The 5,901-nt window shown below is 39.2% G+C and overlaps 2 non-coding genes across 2 annotated transcripts; both read left to right on the top strand.

The window, feature by feature from the left end:
- Window positions 1-476: 476 nt before the first annotated feature.
- LOC123280518 (small nucleolar RNA SNORD50) lies at window positions 477-546 on the top strand. Its single transcript, XR_006519459.2, has one exon. It is a non-coding gene; the product is annotated as a small nucleolar RNA SNORD50 (small nucleolar RNA).
- A 248-nt stretch (window positions 547-794) lies between these two features.
- Window positions 795-864, top strand: LOC123280517 (small nucleolar RNA SNORD50). The gene has a single exon (XR_006519458.1). It is a non-coding gene; the product is annotated as a small nucleolar RNA SNORD50 (small nucleolar RNA).
- The last annotated feature ends 5,037 nt before the right edge of the window (window positions 865-5,901 follow it).

The following is a 5,901-nucleotide window of genomic DNA, read 5'->3' as shown; positions in this document are numbered from 1 at the left end:
TGTAACGGAACTGTTACCTGGAGATGCTAAGGTGGGTATTGTTGAGAGCTTAGTTTTTAAACTCGAAAGTAAACCTGCTGATTTATAGGAATAGAAGATGGTGCATCATTTGAAATTTGCTTTTTTTATTAGATGCAAAGAAAAATTTCAAAACGTAAGAGAGAATATTTGCTGGAGAATTACTTAGCTAAAACCTGACAGTCTTACCAGGTATGTGTTGGACTAGTACTTTGTTTCAGCATATGTGTGGTCCATATGTAAATTAAATGAAAACTTTTTTTGCCCTTGAACAGCATCCTGGGGCTTGATGAATACTAATGACGCTGTGGACCTCATTGACTAGCAGCTTTATTTTGAAGTAAGTTGTGTGGCTTTCAAGATCTACTGTAGTATTTCTCTAATATAGTACTTGTCTTTTAGCATTGCTTTGGTTTAAGGTGAATGTCACAGTAACATAGCTTAATGGATTATGGTCTAATTCATGATGAAACCTATCCCGAAGCTGATTACCTGAAGAAAAGCATGTGCGGATTCAGCTTCTGAGATAAGACCAATGTGCAGATATGAAGTAATTTTTGTTGCCTGGATTTTATAACTTTTAGAGGGTTCTGTTAGGTTATAAGTCTTGGTGGGGTGGCCCTACTACTCCACAATAGTGTGTTTTCTTTTTTCTCTGCCAACAGTGAGGGGTCGCTGTCAGCGCATTGAAAGAGGCCAGTTTGCTGGGAAGTTCCTCAACTGTAACCGTTTCTGTAAGTGGCGATATTAATCAGTCAGTATTGTGTCCTTGGTCTTATCGATGATGATCCTATCCCGAACCTGAATTTCTGTTGAAAAAACTTATACGGATCTGGCTTCTGAGATAGACCATTATGAGGACAATAGTATTTACGTAAGCTCTTCTGATGTTGATAGTCTTGTAAATCTCAAATGTTTTCCTTTTTCTAGGGCTAGTGCCATGAGATTTACTTGACCTATGAAAAACTGGTGATCAGGAAAAGCGCTTCGTTTTACAGACATGGAAAGAAAACATACAAAGCAAGACGGATTATATTGGGTTTTAATTTTTTAAATAGATTCTGGACCAACATAACACTCGAGGCATTTCTAATTATTCATGTAAAACCCTCCAAGAGTCAAAACCTGTTAACCAGTAGGTTACTTCCCAGATCTTTCTACTTTGTAAGTACAGGCATACATGTGATACTAGATATTTCTGATACAAAATTCTTTTTCAGTTAACCAGCCTTGTAATCACATTTTTCTGAATGGATGTTTTGCCTTTGGCCCCGTTTGAATATAAAATGCATAATTGTAATTAAAGCTGAGAGAAAGTTTATACTGACTCTTGTGGGGAAATCCTCGGTAAGGTTTTTATGGAGAGAACTGTTTGGCAATCACAATAATGAGGAGAGGTGGGAAACCTTGGCTTTGTATTAAGTATTGCCAAAATTAATGTTGGTGGAAGAAAAATGTCAGGCATCAAGGTAATCAACCTGATTATTAATTAAATCCTGGAATGTTTAGTCCTAATGTAATTTCAAAGGTTATTGAAGGTAAAAAAAAATGGGGAGTAATACTTGGAATAAAGGAAGAAAGCACAGCATAACAAGGGTCAGGAGGGGAGGTTATTGATAAATAATCTGGGTTAAAACTAGTCAAACATTACACAGTATGGATTTAGGGTAAACAGTAATAGCATCTGATCTAACTCAGGTAGTTGGGCCTCATGCATGAACATTTTCCCTAAATAGCTACATGAATAAGTTGTTCCCAGGCCCATATTTAAATGTCACTCAAAAGCTAATATTTTTGTTGTCTTATAATGAACTGTCATCTTTTTCCTAAAGTGTCTTGTTTTCCTCTCTTAGTGTAAAGAATTCAGATTTGGACGCATATGCAGTTCAAGAGAGGCTGGGGAGACTGACAAACCTGTAGTTGACTGGCCAGACACATTAGTCTATTTTCCCCCAAGTGTTAGGACCACGTACAAAGTGGGTCTCTAGAAAAATTTCTCATGGCCATAGCAAAATACAAAGTATTCATACCACCACATAGAGATGAAGCACTTAGTATTTTGGGTACCTGCACATAGGAAAAAAAAAAAAACAACAGGTCTAAGGAATTCCACAGTGACCATACATGGTTAAGGATGGTTCCAGGAAAATGAACCTCAGCAGCAACTTTGTAGGAAATTAAAGGGGCCTCAAGGCTTCAAGAAATCTAGCAATGGGAAAAGTAGTTTGGCATAATGGTTTCCATGTAATTGTATCTTGATATTGCCAAAAGGAATGAGGAAAGCTGTGGGGACTTAGACATCTTTTAGAAATGAAAAGCACCTTCAGGCAAGATACTGTATGTAAAATGCAGGAATTGACAAAATCAAACCACTTCCAAGTAGCATTGTGTTGATAACCTTGGTCTTTATTGCAGCCCTTTATTGTATGTATTTAGACGTGAGTAAGTAGTGTTTGACATTGCAGTCTCTACCTTTGATCACTGCTGTATTTGGAACTTGACCACTCTGAGCCCTATGTTTTCTTTCATTCACTGACGTGTCCTGAGTACCTAGGTACTTTGACTACCTGGGCTTGGTTGTTCAGTAAATGTTATGTGAACAATATATGCTCAAAGATGAACTGGGATCCTCTACAAAACTTTCAGGGAAAAGTGTCTGTTTTTTGGTCAGATCTGGCAAACCACTTCTAAACAAGGCAAAGTTGTGAAATAGATTTTGCTTTAGAGCCCTCTGACCTCTTTTCCTGTAGTTCCTTCTGGTTTTGCTCCTTGTGATAGGTCGCGTTTCTTTATATAATCCGAGTCAAATTAGTAATGTGCATTTACTTTGTATAAATATATTGTACTAGCCTCTGCCAAGGAGGTCGGAGGTGAAACACTTCCTTTGTCCACTATGTGTCAACAGTGGTACAAGATGCCAAGGAAAAACACCAAAGGCCAGCCACAGAGATGCAAAGTACTGTGGGAGAGAAGAATACTTAGTATCTGAGAAGGTTGAGCAAGTGGATTAGTCAAAACCAGCTCAGATGTGAGGAAGATTAATTCAGGCATGAAAAGATAGTCTCCTAAAGAACTGTAGGGGACAAATGGAGAATTTAGGTATTAATTGGGTGGATAGATGTGGGACAAAAAAGGATAAGGCTGGAGTGTTAAAAAACAGAATAATACCCTTGCTAAGGTTTTTGAGTCAAAGAACTAAAAGGCTGCTGTAGTCATTTGAGTTCTCCAAACCCTGACGTTTTCAGTAGTAAGGTACATAGTGCAAATCACTTGCAGCCCTAAGGGCTGCAGGGTCCACACTTGAAGGAGACATGAGTTCAGGTCCAAAAGTACAATTTTGATGGAGTTAAAACTTGAAAGCTCAACATTATGTTTAGTAATTCAGCTTCTGTTAAAATTACTAGTTGATTCATAGCTTTTAGTACATAAACCTGGATGGTGCTTTTCATTCACACAGGTTTTGCTCTTAGACTCTACTAGCCTGATATATGAATGCTGACTGGATGATATCTTTTGTTACTAAAACAGCCAACTACTAACTAAGAGCACAGACCTTAAGTTGGCTGGGTAAGTGATTTGCTCTCCAGAACATATCTGCAACTTAACAGAGAACTCGTTGGACTCGAAAGCCCTGACCTAATACAGAAATAGGACTATAATAGACTGGCATCTGCTTGCTTAGGACTGGTTTCAGAAGCTGAAAGAGAATCTACATCTGTCTGGCTTTGGTGACTTTAGCCAATACGAATTCTTTCCTCCTTGCCTTACACCATGCTTCCAGGTTATCTTAAAATACAGTAGGCTCAAACTTAACCATTTGGTGCTTTCTAAAATTAGTTCTATTGCCAGAAATCCAATATCCACTGCACTTGGTTTCCCAAACAAGTGCCTTCTGAACTGATTGTGCACTTCATAGTCCTTGCTGTTTGCCCAGTGTGTGTGAAAGAGTTTTTGGCTGTTTCCAGAATTTTTATATTAGTTCCTTAGAATTAGAACCTTTATTTGAATCCCAGCCTACTAGGAATGTCTGCATGTCTTTTGCCAGTCCCACCTCCCTGGGGGTGGGACCCTCCTCATCTTGGCTTCCAAAAGCTGGGTTCCAGATCTGAATAGTACTTAAAGCATAGTACTTGGAATTGCCTCACTGAATGTTGCCACTGCCTCTGGCCTTCTTGCACTTCCTTGATTCTACATGTTTGGGTATGTACAGATACCGGATCAAAACACAAGCATGCCATGAAGTTTCGAGAAATTTTATGGACCATCTTGAGGCAGGGGAGAGGATACCTTTCCAATAAGAGAACCATGCACGTTGGTCTCATTCTCACAAGTCCTGGCCTCCTCCCCTTACCACTAGTCCACTACTGAGGTCCTGGCATGCTGTGTGGCTAAATTTAGCAGGAAGTAGGATTTAATCTCTCAGAATCCCAAATCGAGTGTGGTATAATCCAACCTATTTGGGAACTTCATTCTATTAGTTTATTCAGTTGATTCTAAAAGTATTAACAACAGGAAAGCATTTGAGAATACTCAAAATTAATCATTTGAAGACAGTAACATTTACAAATACGGTGCATTACCAATGTCAGGAAACAACATGATTTTGCCTCCTAACGAATATAGTTGAGGTACATCAATTGTACATTTTTTAAGTGCACAGTTTGATGAGTTTTTCCAAAGACGTACAACCATAAAACCATTACCATAATCAAAATAATGACTATCTCCCCCAAGTGTTCTCTTATAGGGACTTGATCTGAGCATCCTGAGGTTGAGGTAGTGTGTGATGTCCAAATGAGATTTTGAGAGTTCAGGAGAGAGATCTGAGCTGGAGAAATAAAACGGAGTTATCAGCATGTGGATGGTATACTTAAAGCCATGAGCTAAAATGAGATCACCAAGGGAGTGAATATAAATAGAGAAGTGGTCCAGGAGCTGAGTCCTGCTACATTCCAAGAGTAAGACGTTCCAGCTTTAGTTGAAACCTGGGAAATTGTTTTGTGCGAAGAGACAAAAATTAAGAAGCAGAAATGTGTTGTGAAGTCCAGTTGATAAACATGGAACAGAAACTAGATAGAAAATCAAGGGGCCAGGCCAGTAGCATAGTGGTTAAGTTTGCACACTCCACTTTGGCAGCCCAGGGTTTGCCGTTTCAGATCCAGGGCACGGACCTGCACACAACTCCAAGCCATGCTGTGGTGGCGTCCCACATAAAGTGGAGGAAGACTGGCACAGATGTTAGCTCAGGGCCAATCTTCCTCACAAAAACAAAATTTAAAAAAAAGTTCTGGAATGAAAAGCAAGGGTGAGAACCAAGCAAATCACTGGCTGATGGGCTGGAGATTGTCTTGAATTTAATGCAGAGCATTGGTCAGCATGAAAATTGGAGGAGTTAGTATTTGAAGACAATTTCGTAAAGTATCAGGCAAAGTGGTCTTCAGGAGAGAATGAGATGAGGAATTTAGAAAGTATGATAAGGGTGTTCATCAGACACTGGACTTAGAGAAGTGGAGTTGACTACAGACAAGTTAGAGGTCTGCCTTGCAGTGCTAAAGTGCCTGCTGAGGCTAAAAATTACCAATTTTAATCATTATTCAGCATAATTCACTGTTCCCCCATGGGGCTTATCTGCTCGGGAGGAGAAAGCAGATAAATGGATTAATCCAAAATTAGGGATAGACTGGCCAGGAGGAACAAAGCAAAGACAGGCCAAGAGAATTGAGGATGTAGTTAAAATTTTTGACCTTGACATCTAGGCTGATTAGGGGAAAAATGAAAGAGTACTGGAGAACTGTCCCAGGTAATAGCAAAGATCAGATGTACCATGGAAAGATGCTGATGAAAATGAAGTAAAATAAGTTCCTCTACAGTTGTCCTACAAAA

This window comes from Equus asinus, chromosome 24 (genome assembly GCF_041296235.1).
Source record: "Equus asinus isolate D_3611 breed Donkey chromosome 24, EquAss-T2T_v2, whole genome shotgun sequence".
Classification (NCBI taxonomy): Eukaryota; Metazoa; Chordata; class Mammalia; order Perissodactyla; family Equidae; genus Equus; species Equus asinus.
Note: the sequence above shows the minus strand (reverse complement) of the source record. Positions and strands in the feature narration are given on the sequence as shown.